Below are 22271 nucleotides of genomic sequence, written 5' to 3'. Positions count from 1 at the left end.
GTGGTACAGTGGGTAGCATTACTGCCTCTCCTGGGTTCCTAGTTCGATCCTGAGCTCAGGTTACTCTATATAGAGTTTTGCATGTTCTCCCTGTAGGTTTCCTCTGGGTTCTCCGATTTCTTCCCACTGTCCAAAAACATTCCAGTAAGTGGATTGTCTGTTTGGGGGCACAGTGGCTTAGTGGTTAGCACATTTGCCTCACACCTCCAGAATTGGGGGTTCAAATCTCACCTCCACCCTGTGTGCTATGTTCTCCCTGTACTTCGGGGGGGTTCCTCTAGGTGCCTCCTCCCCCAGTCCAAAGACATGTGTTGTAGGCTAATTGTAGGCATTTCCAAATTGTCTGTAGTGTGTGAATGTTTGTGTGATTGTCCAAATCTCGTGCCCCGAGCTCCCTGTTATAGGTCCCAGGCTCCCCACAGCCATGCGTAGAATAAGTGGTACAGAAAATGAATGGATGGATTGTGCATGGTGCCCTGCAAAGGTCTCATCTCAGGTGATTTCTGCCACTTTGCACCCAGAACTTAGTACCTGCAACCCCCGACTAGTATTGAATTTACTAACTACTGAATTTAAAACCAGCCTAAATTGTATCCATAGGTCCCGGTACAAAAGTAGTTCAACTGGGAGGGTTTTTGTGAAATCTGGCAACATAGCTGGTATCTCAGTAAGAGTGCACGTGGGGATCCAGCTGTTTAAGCAGCGCGGGGATTCAGCCCGTTAATCGAAGCTGCGGTCGCTCTCTCAGCGCTACTGTTTCTCTGTGCAGCACGCGCCAATGTTTCACTGAGGATTTCCATATTGCAGAAGGAGGAAACTTTTTTGAACTCAAACCCGCCCCTCTGCATTTTGGGATTTGATCGTGGGCTTTTGCAGGAAGTCCCTTCACATCCTGTATCCTGCATCTGTGGGGTTATTAGAGCTGGTCTCTCTCCATCTCTCCGGTAAACATGATGCACTGCCGGCGCGCGGACAACTGCTCTCTCCCTGCGGCGCTCCTGCACGCGCTCGCGCTGCTGACCGTTACTCTCGCCGCTCACGCGCCCTATGGTAAGCCTTCACATTTCTCCAGCTGTCGTCGTTTTGTTACTTTCTCGTTGTTGTCAGATTTTGTAGTGACGTTTTTGTCTTTGCACTACAGTCTGGAGAACTGAAATAAATGGAAAAAGTTAGGAAGATTTGTTTAGACGCTGTGTGTCTCAGTCACTGTGACAGTTGCCAGTTTATGTGCTATGAGATATATTTCTACACTTATACGAACTATTAAAAAAAAGATATACCAAATATTTACATATTTAAGACAGAAGTTTATGTATGCATTCAGTGAGGCGGAGGAAGAAAAGTGTGACAGAACAGTGAAGAAAATAATGCAACTGGAAGAGATAAGGCAGTGCTACTGTCAGTTGTGTGTGTGTGTGTGTGTGTGTGTGTGTGTGTGTGAATGGGGGCATGGTTTTATATCTTGATGAGAGACAACATAAGGATAGGAATATCTGACAGTCTGACCTTGTGGGGACATTTGGTTGCGCCCCATGAGTAAAAGTAAACATTACAAAAAAACAAACAAACAAACAAACAACAACAACAAAAAAACCCACCTAAAAAGCATGTATTTAAAAAAAAAATACTCAAAATGTTTCCTTCATGTTAATGATTAAGGTTAGATTTAAGTGCAGTCATAGCATTAATTAGGTGCATTAATAACTGTCAATCCCTACTGAAAAAAACAACAATAGAAACCATCACAGAAATGGTTTCCACTATAAATACCATTATAAACCATCAGCTAATCATTAAAACCATTACCATTATTAGTCTTTAATGTTATCCACTAGATATAACATGCCAACAATAGAAGGCAACAAATTACGAGTAGTGACCAACAGGGACCATTTCAGTTTCCATTAAAACTAAGGCAATTCCCATTATAACCATTAAAACCAATACAGATTCTATGAGCGTTTATATTGTTTGTTTGGTTTTTTTTTTTAGCAGGGATGGGAGTTCCTCACAAGGATAGTAAGACAAATTGTGTGTGTGTGTGTGTGTGTGTGTGTGTGTGGTAATCTACTATATGTATGGATCACTGGTCTGAATAATAACTTCCATCATGTATATGTCTGCTTGAATAAGAATGAACAAAGCACAATGGCAGGAATGAAAGTGGAGAGACACTGTTTACATGGGGCAGCTGCACGCTTCCTCACTTATCATGAGGAAAGATGGTTTTGTGTGTGTGTGTGTTAGCTACGTATATATCTGTAGTTCTTTAAATGGCGCATGCCAAGACCATTCAGCAAAGTCACAAAATTAACAGTGAGAAAGTATTTGCAGAAAATACAGCTGTCGTTAATCCATCTTTGCCACAATGTGAATATTGAACACAATGTGGAAAAGTATTTGGAGATGCCATACTCATGCTTAGAGAACTTCCAGATTACTTCCTGGAGTGCCACACATCTAAGCAATGTCCATGAGGAAGAGACACTCCTTGTAGTATGGCATGTTACAGTAGGGGTCATGTGTCTGACCTGCCTGTAGGCCATGGTGATGGCATCCATCACCCAGTGGGCCAGTTTCTGTTTAGCCAGGAGAGTCTCCTGTGTCTTTCCTTTGTGAGATAAATGAACAGTTGGTCTGAGGATCTGATGACCGCTGTTCTGTCCAAATAGTACCTGTAGCATAGTGTGCATACTGGGCATAGCAAGGAATGCTGAGTAGGTTTGCCTTTATGGAACGCTCACATTTTAAGGATTGATGGAAGAGTTTAATTTTCCTCTTTATGTTGTTGCCTGTGAGTAATCCCTGCACACACTTTCCTATAGAAATGGAAATGTTGTATATTGCATATCTTAAAAAGCTACACCTTTAAAAAATTTGCACATTTATTCAGTGACATGTAGTTCATGTGAACCAATGCAAGGAATATTGATTCTCATACATACAACACCATTTTATGAGAAGAATTGGATCATAGAATTAATGAATAACTTGGCTGTGTTTAAAAAGAAAAAAAAAAACAAGTGTGTGTGTGTGTGTGTGTGTGTGTTTTTCCAGAGCTTTTGTTAATGATAAAGTATGCAATGATTTTTCACAGGTTTTCTAGAGCCACTATTTGAACATCATATCCAAAGCTCACTGAATTGGTAGAATTGATATGGACCAGGGATGTCACGATACCAAAAATCTAGTAGTCGGTACCGATACCACCAAAAGTACACGATACTCGATACCAAAGTCGATACCACGGTGCGGTATAAAATTTAAAAAATAAAATAAAAAAACTCTCCTGGAGGACATCCTCCTCTGGCTGATACTGGCAAAGGGGGGGGGTATTTTATTTAGCAAACACTGTCTGATAATGAGCAGACGTGCACTCCTAAACGAGTGTGCGCGCACACACGCATACACACACACACACACACACACACCTTATACTCACCCCTTATATTAGTTTAAATTCACTGATATGGTGGCAGACCAAAAAGATTTATTAAAAGCATGAACATTTGAATAATTATTAGTGACATTAGGCTACATTTAGCTGACAGAACACGGGCTGAATGGCGATGCATGGTGGTCCATTAGGAGGTAGCAGACATTACATGGAGCATAACGTTAGCTGGTTTCACGGCCACAGTGCCAGCTGCCTCAAACAAACATAATATAGGACTGTCTTTCAGGTGCTTCGCCAAATTCCAGACGTTTCCTCGCTTTGGTTGAAACGAACAATGGTATCGGCTGCACACCGGAAACCGATACTAGCTTTCCTCTCTTTTCCTCTTAACGAGTCGGGGCGGAGCTAAACTTGTTAAGCTAAGCTAATCTTTTGTAGCACCCGTGTGCTTGTAATTGTTGTTGTTCTTCTTCTTCACCACTTGTGGACCGACTAAAACACTTGCGCGTATTTGCTGCCCCCATCAGGTCCGGAAGAATCGCAACCTCAGTACTTTCGTTACAATCAGTACCAACGGAAATGCAGAAAAACAAGTACCGTCACGTTTTAAGAATGTTGGTACCGACTTAGTACCAAAGTATCAGTTCTCATGACATCCCTAATATGGACCATAGTACATTATAATGATAATGAGTCTTTATTGATCACATATACATATGCACAGTGAAATTATTTTCTTTGCATACACCAGCATTTTGGGAAGCTGGGGTCAGAGCACAGGGTCAGCCATAATACAGCGCCCCTGGAGCAGAGAGTGTTAAGGGCCTTGCTCAGTGCTGGGGCTTGAACCCGCAACCTTCCAATCAGTAACCAGGAACCTTAACCGCCAAGCCACCACTGCCCCATATAACTGGATCATTGCTCCTGTTTGTTACTACAAAACATGACCAATAAACATTTAAGTACACCTTTGTTTTAGATAGCTAGAGAAATAGTTAGATATCAAGTCTATACCAGAATCAGTGTCCAACTACAGAACCCTTAATACCACGTGGCCTACAAACAGGGTCACAAGGACTCTAATGGTGCGTTCAAGTCACGTCGGAAAGATCGTATTTACGAGTTGAACGCACATGAACGCCACCACAAAGTTGTAATTACGAGTGGGAAACTCTGGATTTTCTTTGAGCTCCGAGTTTCTGAGTTGGGGGCTTGTCAGTAAGAAAACGTGGTGAAATCAGTGGATGCAATGTCTGTAGTTGACGCTAAATTTGTTGAAATTGAATGTTTACTCGTCTTAGAAGCTGATTTCAGTTATTATGTGTTCAGTATATGCAGCAAGTTATTGTCAGGCTTTTTAAAATTTACAGTAAAACAAGCAAATTGCCGCAATCTTTGTTCTTAATTTTCTAGAAGTGCAGTTAAAAAACCTTGCTGTGTTTTTTTGTAGTTAATTAAGAGAAGGTACATCACCATCTTGCTCTGACCAAAGTGACTTGAATGCACCTGACGTCATAATTACGACTTCTGAACTCATAAATACTAACTTGCCATGCGGACTTGAATGGACTATTATTCTCATCACACACATGTTAAAACTCACCCAGTTACTGATTAAAAGCACCTGTTACTGACTCAGTCACACAGCCACAGTATATAAAGACTCACAGTCATTCTAGTCATTGTGAAGTACAGTATATTCCCTGTGTTTTTGTATTAGTCGTTACCAAGTCTTATATTTATTCATAGTCTCTTATGGTGTTGATCTTGTTTCTGGTTTCTTCGTCTTTGCTCTTTGCCTAGCCTAGTTTATGGCGTTCATACATCGCTTGACCTTTGCCTGTTCACTGACCTTGTTTTTGTCTCACATTTTGGATCTGTCTACAAGCTTGCTTAATGAAGCTTTTGTTTACCTGCATCTGTTTATGTACAGCATCTGCTGCCTGACAATAGATAGATAGATAGACAGATAGATAGATAGATAGATAGATAGATAGATAGATAGATAAGGGAAAACATGCAGAAGACACCTGCAGAAATAATTTGGTAAAAGTCCAAAGCAAATGATTTCTCAAGAAAAAATTTGCAGTATGATATCAACTATTGTTTATTTGTTTGTTTCTTTGCTTGTTCAATTTATATAGCACCATTCTAACATCCAAGATCATTTAACAACAAGGTAACATTAAAGAAAATGTGATTTATTTCTATGTTATATCTTTTTTTTGTATTTGAAACAACTATATTTAGATTCCTAGGAACTTTGGTTTAATTAGCAGCACAAAATGAACTCAATATTTTAAAGCGCATTAAAGCCAGAGCCTGGATTTTACAAAGCTAAAGTGTCTAAAGGTTATGAGTTGGTGTGTGAGTCTTCGGTAATGGATATTAATAAATAACTGAAATACCAGGTAATATTGGCAAATGCCAGCTAATTATACTAAATCAGAGCTGGGTGATATGGTCTAGAATTATACCTCAAATTTGCATGATGATTGTATCTATAATTATATGTAGTGCATGAAAGAAAAGCTTAATTTAACCCTGACAAAAATATTGGCACTGCATTATGTTGCAGTTGTGAGAGTGTGTACTGCTGTTATAGGATCCCTGAGAGAGAGAGAGAGAGAGAGAGAGAGAGAGAGAGAGCCCATTCATGAGTGCTAACATATTAGGGCTATCAGACGTTTCAAATGTTAACTCATCTATCAATGTGTGTGTGTGTGTGTGTGTGTGTGTGTGTGTGTTATTTAAAACCAAAAAAATTAGAGACTCTCTGTTCTTTAGAAATGGATTATAAACCATTTCTTGATTGTAAAATTGTAAGATTGTAAAAAGCCAAAATACAGAAAATGAGTCATGTAGAAGGGTCAAACAGCCAGCAAATAGAACACTACAAAAATAAAGAAATAAGCAACATTTCATTAGTGAGCAAGACTCACTAATACACAGCAAAATAAAGCCAAGATTGGGGCATAGGTGTATGCAATAATTAACTGATATCTGAACAAAGGTGAAGATAGCACAGGCACATAACTCGATCAGAGCAGGAACCACAACATGGCCAGCATGATAATCTACCCTGTGTACCTCTGGGGTGCTCTCTGTAAGGAGTACACTGATGCTATCTGAGAAATGGAAATGGACAATGAGATTGGTTACCTGCCTCCTTTAGAATGTTGGTGTCACTTATGTATATAAGTGTTTAGTTGAATGTGTGTGTGCTGTCTATATTTAACCACTTGTCACTGACACCTGATACTCAGCAGGGAATGTTGTATAGCAACTGTCTTTTGGAGTTCATAGTCATTTATCACCCTCTGTCACCCTGAAAGCATTGTAATGTATTCTTGTGTATATTCGTGTGTGTGTGTGGTTGTGTGTGAGTATTCGTGTGTGTGTGTGTGTGTGTGTGTGTGTGTGGGTGTGTGTGTGGGTGTGTGAGTATTCGTGTGTGTGTGTGTGTGTGTGTGTGTGTGTGTGTGTGTGTGTGTGCTTTAATATAAAAAATGGTCTTGTACTGAACTCATACATTTGGACATTGATATTATTATTATTATTATTATTATTATAATTTGGGGGCATGGTGGTTTAGTAGTCTGCACGTTTGCCTCGCACCTCTAGTGTTGGGAGTTCGATTCTCGCCTCCGGCCTGTGTGCACACAGTTTGCATGTTCTCCCTGTGTTTTGGGGGATTCTTCAGGGTACTCTGGTTTCCTCCCCGAAGACATGCACTGTAGGCTGATTGGCATTTCTAACAGTGAGTGTGTAGTGATTGTGTGTGTGCGATTGTGCTCCCTGGGATAGGCTCCAGGCTCCCCACGAGCCTTTATATTGCACAGAAAAATATATTTGTAGAGTAGTATATTTCATACCTAGTTAATCTTAATATGAGTAAATATCATTTAAAAAATGTATATATTATATATTACCAGTTTGATGTCAATGATGAAGTAGAAATGCTTTTGTTAGTGGTGAGTGAATGTGAGACCAACAGGAGGTTTTTTAGAGTTCAGTCAATGTTAATATGAATTAATAACATTCAATAAGTTAAGAAATCTTACTTTAATCTTCAGAATTTAGTTCATGTGTTAATGTTAATTAGAGTAATGTGTTTTCTGTTTATGAGACCAGTTACTGTGAAACAACTTGTTGAAATTGAGAGAATAAAGTTTTTATTTGCATTTCTTTCAGAGTTGTGGAATTAATTATTATTATAATTTAAAAGAAGGCATAAAAGGCAGAACTATTGGTATCGGTTATCAGTATCGGCCGATATCACTCTGAATAATCAGTTATCGGTATCGGCTGAGAAATTTAGTATTGGTGCATCTCTATTTATTATTATTATTTTATTGTTATTATTATTTTAGCTATCTAGCACAGTATATTGGAGTTGAATTAAATAATTAGTATGAGCTCAAATTGCAGATTCTCAGCTTTAATTCAGGGTATTTAAATCCAAATCCAGTGAACATTTTAGGAATTTCACCACTTTTTATTGTGATTCCCCTTTTTAAGGGAACAATAGTAATTGTACAAACTGACAGTCGTAAATACTTGGTTGCAAATCCTTTGCAATCAATGAGTGCCTGAAGTCTGAATCATCAGTAAATCATCACTAAATGTGCAGGAACCAGTTCCATTGGCAGCCGTACATACCCATGTCATAAGATGAGGTGGTATGTTTTGGATCATGAGCAGTGCCTACCTTTCTCCTTAATCTTCTGTTCCTATCATTGTAGTACAAGTTGATCTTTGACTCATCTGCCCATATGAAATTGATACAGAACTGTACAAGCTTTTTAGTTTTTTGGCAACTCTAATCTGGTCCTGTTTTAGAGGGAATAATACACACCTGGCCATTGAACAGCTGAGCAGACAATTGCCCAATTACTTTTCTTTCCTTAAAAAAAACATTTTTATATTGTGTCGCATATGAAAAGTGCTGTAATTCCTACACCAGTCACCCAATTTGGATGTAAATATCCTTAGATTAAAGCTGAAGGTCTTCATTTCGAGCTCAATTTCAACTCTAATATACTGTGGAAGACTAAAATAACAATAACTGTAAGTATTTAAATATTCATGGACCTGACTATATGTACATGCTGCCATTGAAAAGTTTGGACTCATGACATGTTTTATTCAACAAAGTTTGTCATGGTTTCATGGTTCATATCAGGCAATAATCTGATGTACTTTGCACTACTGAATTGTGTATTTAAAAGTACTGATTAAACTGCATTTCCATGTTTATGGTCATTTTTGTAATTGAATGTTAAGCCATTTATTCCCAAATTTTTCCAAGACATGAAAATATCCAAATGATGTGTCATTAGTAACCCCTTTAAATAATTATTGTTTGAAATTTTTATGGAAAAGTGACTGGTGGGATAATGTGTATACTGAATTAACAGATTTCTGCAGTCATCAAAATTCTTATATATCTCAGCCCATTATTATCACATTTTAAACTCTGTTTCATCACATTCTAGGGTTACTATAATACATAAAAATAAAAAATAAAAATCCTTAAAAAAAGGATTAAAATGGATAAAAACCCTTATACAATACTGATAGTAATACTTAGATAAAAGACAAAAAATACAACCATCAACGTATTTCAAAATTGTTACTTTATTGTAACATAACATGTATATCATAACATTAGCTGCGTTTACATGGACAACAATAATCCACTCTTAATCCGATTAAGACCATACTCTAATTAAGAAACTACCATGTAAACAGCAATTTTTACTTACCTTAATCTAATTAAGGTCATAATTGAAGTAAGCAATAATCTAATTAAGACAGGTGGAGTACTCCTGTTTTAGTCGCATTATGGACGTGTAGTAGTGACATGTAAACACCTTAATTACATTATGAACGTCGTGTGGGAGTTTTCACCGCATTTTGCGACAGGACACGATCACACACGGCAGTTTTACGTTTTACGGCGAACAAGAGAGTTCGGCTGTGTCCCAAATCGCATACTTTCCTACTATAGGCCTGTAATGGGGAAAAATACATGTATCTCGGCTACTATATAGACGGTAACTACGCGATTTGGGACACACCCACCACTTCAAGCAGTTGTCTATTAGCACGTATAGCATGACAAATAATTAACTGCACTTAAAGTGTTCATAAAAAAAATAAATAAAAACACCCAAAACTGTATACGGTACCATAACGAAGACGAACTGTATGTCGATACGTGAAATTCTGGAGGGACGTCGGACGGCGTGGCGCGGTGACGTAATTACGCGGGTTGTTAATCTAATTATGTTCTAAAACATGTAAAACGGGAACATGACAGGAATATTCTAAAAGCGACTCATGTAAACACCTTAATCACATTATTATCTTACTCAGATTAAGGTCAATATTTAGATTACTGCTGTCCATGTAAACGTAGTCATTGTTATATTAGTGCAACCAGTATTGGTTCAATATTGATGTTCAAAAACATATAATAAAACTTATTTGTAACATCTGAACTTTTTAATTTAGTGCAATATTCACTGTAACTTTGTCATTGTGACATTTTAGTGCAACCTTCACTAACAACTGCAATTGGATAGTCCATTCATATTGAATATAAAACATAAAACATTCAGCACATACATTCTAACAGAGGCCAACAAAATAAAATTATACACCATAGAGGTATGTGTAAGAACCAAGTGCACAATTAGTACATCACAATTTTGAACTACAATCAGACAATTGACCTTTTCCAAAAAATAGCACATAATTGATTGTCTTTTTTCCTTTTTTGTTGACTTCTCTTCTTCTTATTAGTGTCTGTTGTACTGCTTCTACTCACCATTTATTGACTTTTCTTTTATCTTTCTTGCATTGGTTTTTCAGCCTCTTTTCACTCACTCTTCATCTCATTTTCTACTGCCCTTGGTATATTTTGAAGCACTCAATGTGTAGTGGTACTTTGCATTTCTCACATGCATAGATAATGCGTTTGTCACAATGATGGCATCTCTGGAACCGCTTCATTGTGTTGATCGGCCAGTGAGAAGATTTGTCATATCTTTCCTGATCTTGAAGAGTAGCAGCTAGTAAAGTTCTCCTTCCACAGCTAAGAGGTTTTGTGCCAAGAGATTGTGCCACTATTCATGAGAATATATGAGCAGGTCTCACATTATGTCTCTGTAAAATAAATAGCTGTTTACGAGTGCACTGTTGAGAGACCATGAAAAAAAAGAGGGGCCACCACCACTTCTTAGTCCTGATTGACTTATTGTATCTCGAAACCTGTAGGTTGTGAAGGTCAACACCACCCATGTGTTCATTGTATCGGTTAATGCAGATTATTTTATGGATGATCCTCAGATTATTAATTTGCCAATATTTAATATTAATATTAAATGATTATTAAATTCATATTAAATTATAAATAATATACTGTAATTGTTATTTCGCCTCTGTCACCTTGAAATTTGATCGCTGCTTTTTTCGGGATATACATGTCATCATAAGAGTCTACATCATTATGGACATCCTTCACTCCCACAGGCACACGAAGAGACACAAATATGAAAACACAACATGAAAAAGTCCAGCCATGCTATTGTGTGTGTGTGTGTGTGTGTGTGTGTGTGTGTGTGTGTGTGCGCATGCACTCACATCCAGATGTTATGTCTGATGAGGAGGTGTAAATTTTGATCTTTTTTACTGGAATTTTGTTCGTGGTTTCCCAAGTGTGTGGAGTCTGCAGGCATCCAAATGACTGTTTTAACACCTACATCTGTGGCAAAACAGGTGGGAATTAGTCTTTAAGTCTATATTTCCTCTGTCAAGTGAGTTTATGCAGGTGTGTGTGTGTGTGTGTGTTTTATTCTTCAGGGATTTCAGGAATGATATTTTGGAAGGGTGTGGTAATATGACCTAGAGTAGAGTGCTACTCCACTTGTGACCTCCCTGAGCATGAGTGTGTGTGTGTGTGTGTGTGTGTGTGTGTGTGTGTTTGTGTGTGTGTGTGTTGAATAGTTACAGGAGTACTCTGCAGTCATGTGAATTACCTCACAGTGGCTTTGCCATCCATGACTGTCACACCCGCACACACAAAAGCATTTGTTTCACCTGCTTTATTTTAATCTGCTGTCTAGTCTGTGTGCACAAGCTGTTAATATATGTTACGGTCAGCGTTGATTATCAATGTCGGCAAACTTGCTGAGTGTGCAGTAACTTCCTGCTCTGTTTTTTTCACCATTTGGGCTCGAACAGTTTAGGATAATAACTATAACTGCTGCAATTAACATTTTTGTCCATGTCTTTTGGGGAGAACATATCATATTGATGCTCAGAGAAGAACAACTTGCCTCCTGAGTCCTGAATGGTCAGTCTTATCCAGCTTAGAACACATTATTATTATTATTATTATTATTATTATTATTATTATTGATGTTAATGTTGTTGTTGCTGTTTAAATATCTGTTTGGTTATTGGGTATTTCCTTATATAATCAAGATGATAAAAACTTATATATATATATGACGTGTATATATATATATATATACATATATATATATATATATATATATATATACACACATGCATATATATATGTGTGTGTGTGTGTGTGTGTATATATATATATATATATATATATATATATATATATATATATATATGTGTGCAACAATTATTGCCACCCCTATGAATTCATATAAGAAAAAATATATAGATTTGAAGTATATTCCCACTGATATTTAATCAATAAACTGCTAGCTAGTTGATTGAAAACAGTCGTACTACCATAACCATGCTAGTGAAAAATGTACCTAGTTAACTTGGTGGTTTGAGGCAATCAACTTTGTACGATATCACCTTTCCTTTTAATGTTTACAGTCAATTATTTTCATCACACAGTTATGATTTGGTTTATGGTCAAATCTAGGTGTATAACTGCTTGGTAGGATCAAATGTCGTTGTTCATATTGGTACTTTATTAAGCTACATCCAAATAAACATCTGGCAGTGTTGTTTTTTGTCTAGCTAACTTTGTTGTGCACGTTATAAGTTTATAGTTTCAGAGGATGAGAGAAGTACACCAGAGCCTCAAAATCAAAATAACAAGAAAAATCAGTTTTCAATCAAAGCTCTCCAGGCACTTCATTCTCTTAATCTTTTGTGTTGTAAGACATTGTCAGGAAGGAGGACTTTAAACAAAGCAGAGAAGCGTTTAGTTCCAAAGAATAGGGCTGTCATGATTTTGAATTTCTTTTTAATTTCAGCTTAGAAAATGATGCATTATGACTGTATTATTATTTTTTTTAGGTGGGTGCAGAACGGGTTGTCAGTATTATTTTATTGCATAATCGTTGACATGAACAGTTGATGTACAGTCTGCTTTCTTTTTACTTTTCTATTGTATTCCATCTTATTTTATGTTCTGCCTAGTGTTACCTTGCAGGCAGAAATGGTATGACCATGTGAGCACGTGTGCTTTTGATTGCGTGCGTCAAATGTGACATGCGGCGACACGACATTCATGAGTGTATGTAACAAGAGCAGCAGCAGAACTGTAATACACAATAAGGTTACTACTTTACTGGTCAAAACTTGGTGAAAGAAGGAAAACAACACCATTTCAACATTTTTAGACTCATCCTTATGGAAACGTGACCAAATAATTTGTTATAACTGTTAGTTTCATGGCATTGCTGTTAATGTGACAGCTGTTCTGAGCAACATTTTGCCTATACAATAAAAGACATTCACAACACAGAGAACTGTTGTAAATTACAGACAGTCTGACACTGTAGGTCTTTTTGTTGTGAACAATATGGTTAAATTTCTCCCAGGGCCTGTCAGTGAGTCACGTTCTTCACACATACTTTTTTCTACTAATTTCAATCTAGCTATGGGATCATTTTTAATACTTACAGAATAATATTCTGTAATGTGAATAACTGAATACTCACCCACTCATAACCAAGTAGGTGCATTTTAGGGGTATTTAGGAGGAAACTGGAGAAACCAGAGGAAACCCACATGGGAACTGGGAGCAGGAGTGGCACCACTACTCCAAATATGGTGGGGAAACATTTTTGTCTGAGAGAAGAGGTACATCTGTTGTTTGTCTATAAAAACATACAAACTAACTATGTACAGTATTTTGCTTTGAGCACTATATGGAGCCAGGGTCTGATTATAGTCTGATTATAAAACAATAACATGGCACAACACACACTTTTAATGAACATCAGATTACAGTAGTTTGTTTTGACCCCACATGCTTCATTTTGCATTTTTCTCCTCAGGCAGCTAATAACAGCAAAAAATTAGTTCACAAAGTTAGATAGCACAAGTTCTAAAATATGTTTTAAAAATCGAAGACATGTTCACGTTCTGCAGTAGGCTATTTGTCACTGGAGTAACGGTCTGTTATGCTAAACTTTTTTTCCAGAAAGCCTTACTTTATTTGAGGGATGTTCATTTAATCGATTCAGAATATGTGTGTATTAAAATATAGAAACATTAGTGGTACTGAGGCAACACACTATTATTAAGCACCACTGAGCACCAAAGCATGGTTTATCGTTATTAGTAGATCGCCTATAGGAGAAATGTCCCGTCCTGTCCCTTAACACCCCCCCCCCCCACTTTATTTGGAAGTTTTGATTGGTTTTTCAAGTGAGTCAGACTTGACTGTTATTGCCTGAAGTGCTGGGTCACCGCCCCAGTAGTTTGACAAGTGACATCTCGCCCCCATTGCTCCGGCAGCCTTGACTGGGAGAATATGTGAAACTCAGCACAGACAGTAACCCAAGCTCTGTATTGAACCAGTGATCCTGGAGCTTTGAGGTGGCAATGCTACTCACTATAGCACAAATATGAAAAATATGTACAGTATGTGTACAATGAAAAAAATGCTCAAGTCTATCTAGAAGAAATTGGTTGCCGTGACCTCCTGGACAACCAAGTCATAAATGACTTGCCGTTAAACACACTGGCACTGATGAAATCATGAGCATAGAATTGCAGGCTAAACTTTCAAATGCTATATCACTCAGAAGGTTAGTGCATACACCCCTGACAACTCAAGCAACATGATGCTTGTCTTCAACTTGCATTTATTAAGCAAGTTGCTAGTGTGAGTTGTATTGTGGGAGCATGTGTAACATTTGTCTCCCAGTTCTATCAATGTAGTGGTGCAGCATGAGCAAACAAAGAAAACAAACACTTGTTCTTTACTGTCAGACAAGCCGAGTAGTGTAAAACCTGTGTCTCTAACAGAACTGACACCTAGCTCAGCGTGTTTGGATAGTTCTGTCCTGTTTATTTTTGTAATAGTATTGATTGTAATTCCGATTTATTCCAGTCATGTCTGTTGTCAGAGGTCTACTGGAGCTGCCTGTGTAGTGCTTGAAAAAAACCCTCCTGTTTTTGTTGTTGTTGTTGGTTTTAATCCATAATACAGAAGTGTGTTCACTCTTATTGTACAATTTCTGCCTTAACCCCCAAACTGGCCAACACATTTTAAGATCTTTGAAGCTTGCTGATTAACACGCTACATAAAAGTGTCATCATAAAACAAGTTTAAGTAAAGGTGGCTGAGGGAAATAATGAATCGCCATCATTCAAACACACAAGTGACTTGCTAAGTTATTATAGTAAATCATTAATTAAGCTACAGTTGTTTTGAAGCAAACTCTAGCATTATTTCCTCTTTCCGCTTTGCTCTGGGATTAGAAATTGATAGTCCTGGGTGCCTGGATTATAGATTATGGATTATGTCCACCCTGAGTACAAATTGCACTTAGAATTAACATCCACATACAGTAAATGACATAAATTTGAACTATCAGAGCATGGGAACACACCTTGAAAAGGGCTTTTCCTCATAGAGTCTCCGTTCTAAACTATAATTTAGAATTATAAAAATTTCTCTTTTAAATTTTACAATTTTTATAAAATTTACAACCCCAAATCCAAAAAAGTTGGGACAGTATGGAAAATGCAAAAAAAAACAACAACAAAAGGGTTATTTGAAAATTCAGTTCACGCTGTACTACATTGAAAACACATTATTAACACATTATTTGATGTTTTACTTTGTGAATTTAATTTATTTTTTAAAATATACACTCATTTAAAAACTGTAACATCACCTTTTCTTTTAATAACACTTAATAAGCGTTTGGGCGCTGAGTGAAGACACCAGTTGGTTAAGTTTAGCAAGAGGAATTTTCCCCTATTATCCATTATGCATTTCTTCAGCTGCGCAACGGTACAGAATGCTAGCACCCGCACTCTCTGCTTACGCAACCATGTGCTTGTAATCCAGGCAGAATGTGGTTTGGCGTTGTCCTGTTCTGGATGGCAGCATATGTTGCTCCAAAATGTGTACATATCTTTCTGCATTAATGGTGCCCTCACAGATGGGCAAGTTACCCATGCCATGGGCATTGATACACCCCCATACCATGACAGACGCTGGCTTTTGGACTTGACGCTGATATCAACCTCGATGGTCCTTTTCCTCCTTGGCCCGGAGAACACGATGGCTGTTTTGAAATGTTTGAAATGTTGACCACAAAACACAATTCCACTGTGCAGATGAGACTGAGCCGAGAGGAGTCGGTGGTGCTTCTGGACAGTGTTGATGTATGTCTTCTGCTTTGCATAGTAAAGCCTTAACTTGCATTTGTGGATGCAGCGGCGAATGGTGTTGACAACGAAGGTTTATCAAAGAGAAAGGTTTCCGGAGCCCATGTCAGGAAATCCATTACAGACTCATGACGTTTTTAAGACAGTGACGTCTGAGGGATCGGAGATCATGTGCATAAAGAAGTGGTTTTCGGCTTTGGCCTTTACGCACTGAGATTTTACCGGATTCCTTGAATCTTTTAATTATATTGTGCACTGTAGAAGGTGAAATGCCCAAAATCCTACCGATTTGTCTTTGGTGAATGTTGTCCTCAAATTGTTGGATTATTCACTGATGCATCTGTTGGCAGATTGGCAAGCCTTGACCCATCCTTGCTCTTGAAGGACTAGGCCTTTTTTGGAGGCTTCTTATATACTATGATTAGACGATTGCCTCACCTGTTTCACATAAGCTTCTTATTTCAATTTGTCACATTGCTATTAGTCCTAATTTGCCCCGTCACAACTTTTTTGGAACATGTTGCATGCATCAATTTCAAAATAAACGTTTATGATCAAAAAACTATGCCATTGATTAGGTAGAACATTAAATACCTCGTCTTTATACGTTTTTTGTTTAAATACAAGTCAAAGTACATTTACAAATGACTCCTGTCCCAACTTTTTCTGAATTGGGGTTTAACTACTTAAGTGTACAATTATTATTTAGTTCTTGTAAGCCCCCAACCCCCCCCCCCCCACACCATTTCAATCTTAACACCATTCATTACTAGTTGTACTAATATTATAAAAGGACTGACAAACAGAAAAGAGTTTCAGCAAAAGCCTAGCTGCACATCAGTTGTTTGTGTTTGAATCAATGAGTATATGAAAGCTTCTGTCTGTTATGCTATGTGTGTGGGAAAACCGAGATTGATTAACACCAGGAGTCCATTCAGAATGATAAAGGGAATTTACACAGGAAATTGAAAGCCATAAACAACGGCATTGAATTCCCCATGCCAGACCAACGTCACAAATGCCATGAAATGTAACTGATTGTCTTTTTGATCCAGAAAAACAAATCTCAAAGAGTAATGTGATGTCTGAATAAAATTTATACCACAGTGCTGTTGAAACCTCTGACCTGATGATTAATTAAGCAAGAGTTCAGTTATACTGAATATTGGCCCAGCTGTGATTCATCACTGACTGAGTGCTGTAGCTAATATTCAGTACAACAGTTCTATAAACAAGAAATGAATATAGAGTAACTGACATTTCAGACAAAACATGGCCAAATGTTTTGGTTATTTTTGCTCCACTAGTGGAAATAGATCCCGAAAAAGCCACACTCACATTATAGCACATCGGCTAGCTGGCTATCTAGCTCACACTGATTTGTACATCCCAGTTCCACTTCCACATTCCAGTGCTTCCAGTGTAATTGACTTTCCTTCTTCCTTTTCATCTCATGGGCTTTCAAATTTTAAGTCAAAAGTTATATTAATGAATGTGTTGTGTAATGTAATGAAAAATGTTTTGTCCGCCCGTGATGTCACTAAATGTACTGTAGTAACAGTTTCAAACTAGGAAGTGTAATTTTATGTGGTGAATGCAGAATGATACACACAGTGAAACAACTCAGTGTGGTTATACTAAATATAAGCACTCTTGGAATGCCACTTGACCAATCAAATTAGTGAACTACAAATAACTGTGGTTATTAAACAACAGTTGTGACAGTAATGGCAGTTGTAATTCAAATGACAGGTTTATATCAATGTGCTGTTTTAATGTGTTATAGTTTCTATAATAACAGCTAATTCACAGATAATTCTATGGCAGACCCTCTACATAACCTAATGCTAATAATAACTGGATTAACAAAATGTGTTTTGTTACAAAACATATCAACAAATTGTTGATATGGCGATGCTTTCTGTAAGTAGACATTGATTGGTTGGGTGACCATACGTCCTCTTTTTCCCGGACATGTCCTCTTTTTCGGCCTTAAAAAGGCATCCGGTGGGATTTCTACATCTGAGAAAATGTCCAGGATTTGGCTTTAGTTTCATTATGATGTGCTTGTGGTCTAATACTGCATCATGTGAGCGCATATTTACATTGCTTTAACCCCTCTCTGTAATTCCCGCCTTCTCGCACACCAATTGGTCGATTATAAAAGGCCTGCAGCAACTATTGGCCAAATTCTTGCCTCTCAACCATTAGCCTACTCTCAGCGAACGCGCGAAGGCGATGCGCTGTTGTGTACGGTGTCAAACAGTTGCTTGACAATAGCAGCAAATGCCAGCTGTCTTGAGTCGACACAATCCCCATGGCAATATAAGGTCATTTCATGTTTTCACATTGCTTCATATTACATGGCCATTCAAATTCGCAAATGATGGTTGAAGGTACACTTGTGGCATCTGATATTTTATTTTATACAATGGACAGTCAAAAGAATGTAGGGAAAAATGTTAAACGTGGGCAGGGTGAAACTAATTTTATTTATACAGGTGCATCTCAAAAAATTTGAATATCGTGGAAAAGTTCATTTTTTCCCGTAATTTAATTTAAAAAGTGGAACTTTCATAGATTCTAGATTCATTACACATAGAGTGAAATATTTCAAGCCTTTTTTGTTTTAATCTTGATGATTACGGCTTACAGATTGTTGAAATCAAAATTCCAGTATCTAAAATATTAGAATAAATAATTTATAATACAGAAATGTCGACCTTCTGAAAAGTATGTTAATTTATGCACTCAATATTTGCTCGGGGCTTTAATCCTTTTGCAAGAATTACTGCATCAATGCAGCGTGGCATGGAGGTAATCAGTCTGTGGCACTGTTGAGGTATTCTGGAAGCCCAGGTTGCTTTGATAGCGGCCTTCAGCTCGTCTGTATTGTTGGGTCTGGTGTCTCACATAGATTCTCTATGGGGTTTAGGTCAGGCGAGTTGGCTGGCCAATCAAGCACAGTAATACCATACAGTAAACCAGTTACTAGTAGTTTTAGCACTCTGGGCAGGTACCAAGTCCTGCTGGAAAAGGAAATCAGCATCTCCATAAAGCTTGTCAGCAGATGGAAGCATGAAGTTCTATAAAATCTCCTGGTAGACGCTGCATTGACTCTTGACTTGAGAAAACACAGTGGACCAACAGCAGCAGATGACATGGCCCCCCAAATCATCACTGACTGTGGAAACTTCACACTGGACTTCAAGCAACTTGGATTCTGTGCCTCTCCACTCTTCCTCCAGACTCTGAGACCTTGATTTCCAAATGAAATGCAACATTTACTTTCACCTTCCCCATGACTGTGGTTGTGTGTACTGAACCAGACTGAGAGATTCAAGGCTCATGAAACCTTTGCAGGTATTTTGAGTAATTAGATGATTAGAGCTCTTCTCAGGTTGACATTTCTGTATTAAAAATTCTTTATTCTAATATTTTGAGATACTGGATTTTTGATTTCCATGAGCTGTAAGTCGTAATCTATCATGGCCTCCAGGGATAATTCCATCTTTGGCCACAAGAGGGCACTCTGACTGCCATTGCAGAACTTCTTCTTCTGTTGTCTCCCTCCATGTCCTGTCTTAACCATTCTCATATGTTTTCATTTTCCTGATTGATTAGTGCTCTATTTAAGTTCCCTGGGTTTTCGTTTCAGTTGTTGGAGCATTGCACCGCACCCTGGTATGGTTATTGTTCAGTTTATGCACTGGTTTTATTTAGTGTCTTCTTGGGGTTTCTTTTCTAGTTTTATTAACTTTCTGATTGCCCTGGTACCTAGTGTGTGTATTCCTTGTATGTTTCCTTGAGCCTGTTCCCTGTGTCTGTCTCCCAGTAAACAAATTCTGCATTTTACATTTGCCTCTATGGACTCACATCAGGTATTATGGCTGCTCCCCAGACTCAGTCCCCATGCGTGCTCCCCATTTTCAGCCCTGAGTCCAGCCAAAAAGAATGTTAGCTTGAAAGCTACTCCCCACTGTACCTGCTTAGTCCTGATATGCCATGCACAGGAAAGGAAACTGCTGCTCATGCCATCTAATGAACAGAATATTTGGACTGTAATTTTAGAAAAAAGTCTTGCCTCCTCTGCTTTGTTGAAAATAGAGATTTTGGTAAAATGTTTTGTTTTAAAACTACATTTTCGTTAACAATATTGCATGTTGATGTAGTCACAGTTAGTGTTTAGTGACGTCGGTGTCTTCTAATCTGAGTTGTGGAAAATAAGGTTGTCGATAAACATTTTTCGTCATAGTTTTCGTTAATGAAATTAACACTAAAGCTGTTATTGGAAAATAATCAACTTCAGGGTAGTACCAGTAACTCCGCTTTGTGTCAGGCCTCATCATACCACCTTATAGGTGATTATTTTCATTTTTTTTCTTTAGATAAACTTCCAAAAGGATAGCCTAAATTTTCTTTCACTACATTAATTTAAGTATGTGGGAATAACTTAAGTGTAATTTGTGTATTGTCAAGCCTCTGCCCTTTTTGTTTTCCTGTATACAGTGGCCAAAATTCAGTTATGATACAAATGTAGAAGGAAGATAGATAGATAGATAACCTTGAGTAAACAGAACACAAAAACCTGTATACTTTGTAATTTTGTCATTTACACAACTTAATCTGTCATGGCTGTTACAGCTACTCCCTATCTTTAAACACAGAAACACAATTAAATGATGGTGTCAGCACAGAACCATAGGCTGAACCTGAACAGGACTTTTAAATTAGAAACCGAAATGATTAAAAACCAGTTGGATTCCTCAACCAATTTTTTTCCTCAATATCTATTTATTTTTCCAAAGAAGCTTTGTAAAACTTCTTCCTTTTGGATGCCAGAACACTCATGCAGTGGAAGAGATCAAGCACTAGAGAAGAAAAACAGGTTTGGCTCTTTAGAGGCTTCTCCATATTTGTCCAGTCCATGGAAAACATCACACTCTTAAAATCACATGCCTACAGATTTACAGACATAAATCATCAGATGCATACTGCATCATCACAAATGGTAAGCAAAAGCACATAAAGGTTCTTTCGAGAAAGAAACACAGAAGTAATATATACTGTAAAACATAGCAAGCCAAACACAAATCCCAGATATCTTGACACTTGACTGGACCCATAGATTATTTTCTTTGTTGTCAACTTCAGAGAACCATCTTTTATATTTAAAATAAGAGAAGAAATGGTTGTGGCTTATGTGCCCCAAACAAAAGAAATAACCAAGAATAAAATAAGGTGACTCAATAGCACCTGCAGTTTTTGGCTTTCAACTCAACTGAAATATTTTATGAGAGTTCCACATTTTTATTCACAGGTAGTAATAGGGCTGGGCGATAAAATGGTATCGGTATTTATTGACGGTACACCTTTATCCCTAACGATAGAAAAAATGTTCGGTATGACGCTCGATAAAATGTAAACAGACATGATGTTTGGTTGCAAGAGCAACCCTCATGCGTGTACCGTCCCTGGATCATAAACAGCCTATCATATCCCTTGATAAAGGAGTGTGCTACGAGTGACAAGCAAACAGCCAATAACAAGTTGCGTATCTGTGGGGTTCGGTTACGTCATCGCCATGTGACCTCAGAACACACGAACACATGCGGAAATGAGTTCAGAGCCTGCCGAGGAGATTGTGAATAAAAAAAGGACATGTCAGCTCACCAGTGTGGTATTTTTATTTTTTTTTTGGTTTCTTTTCCTCTGACCAACACCAGAACACTGCTGTGTGTAAACTTTGCGGGAGAAAAAAACGTCCCAGCCAAGTACGTAAACACAAGCTGCGAGAGACTTGCAGTGCACATGCGCAGTACTCCGCAACATGTACAGTGCGTGTGACTCTGAACAACGGGCGAGGAAGAAAAGTGACATGGGGACTCTGGGGAGGACAGTGAGTGTCCTCAGAGCAGGCGCTCGGCTCGTCAGACCTGGACCTCAGCACGGTGTTATCCGGAAGTAAGTGTTAAAGTTGAAATTTTATATGAGGCTAGGCTAACTATGCTAACAGGCTGAGCACGGCCCAGAGCACAAGGAGTCCCATTCTGCGCTATAATGTGATGTTGATCACCCTTAAAGTTTGCCTATTACATTGCACACATTCTGTAACATTTTATTTATTAAGCTCAAGAGTTTCTTTAACGCTTATTTATTTGATCTTCATATAACATATAAGAGAAGAGATTTGTTTAAATTCTATCTTGTTTTTGACTGTAAAAGTAAATTTGTC

General features: G+C 37.9%; 1 protein-coding gene across 1 annotated transcript in view; it reads left to right on the top strand.

Moving 5' to 3' along the window:
• Positions 1–968: 968 nt before the first annotated feature.
• Positions 969–22271, top strand: part of adam12b (ADAM metallopeptidase domain 12b) — a 175725-nt gene continuing 154422 nt past the window's right edge. The window contains exon 1 of the mRNA XM_053633490.1: positions 969–1050. The gene's annotated coding sequence lies outside the window, so the exon portion shown is untranslated. The remainder of the gene's footprint in view (positions 1051–22271) is intronic.

This window comes from Ictalurus furcatus, chromosome 9, assembly GCF_023375685.1.
Source record: "Ictalurus furcatus strain D&B chromosome 9, Billie_1.0, whole genome shotgun sequence".
Taxonomy (NCBI): Eukaryota; Metazoa; Chordata; class Actinopteri; order Siluriformes; family Ictaluridae; genus Ictalurus; species Ictalurus furcatus.
This window is presented reverse-complemented; position numbering and strand designations above follow the sequence as displayed.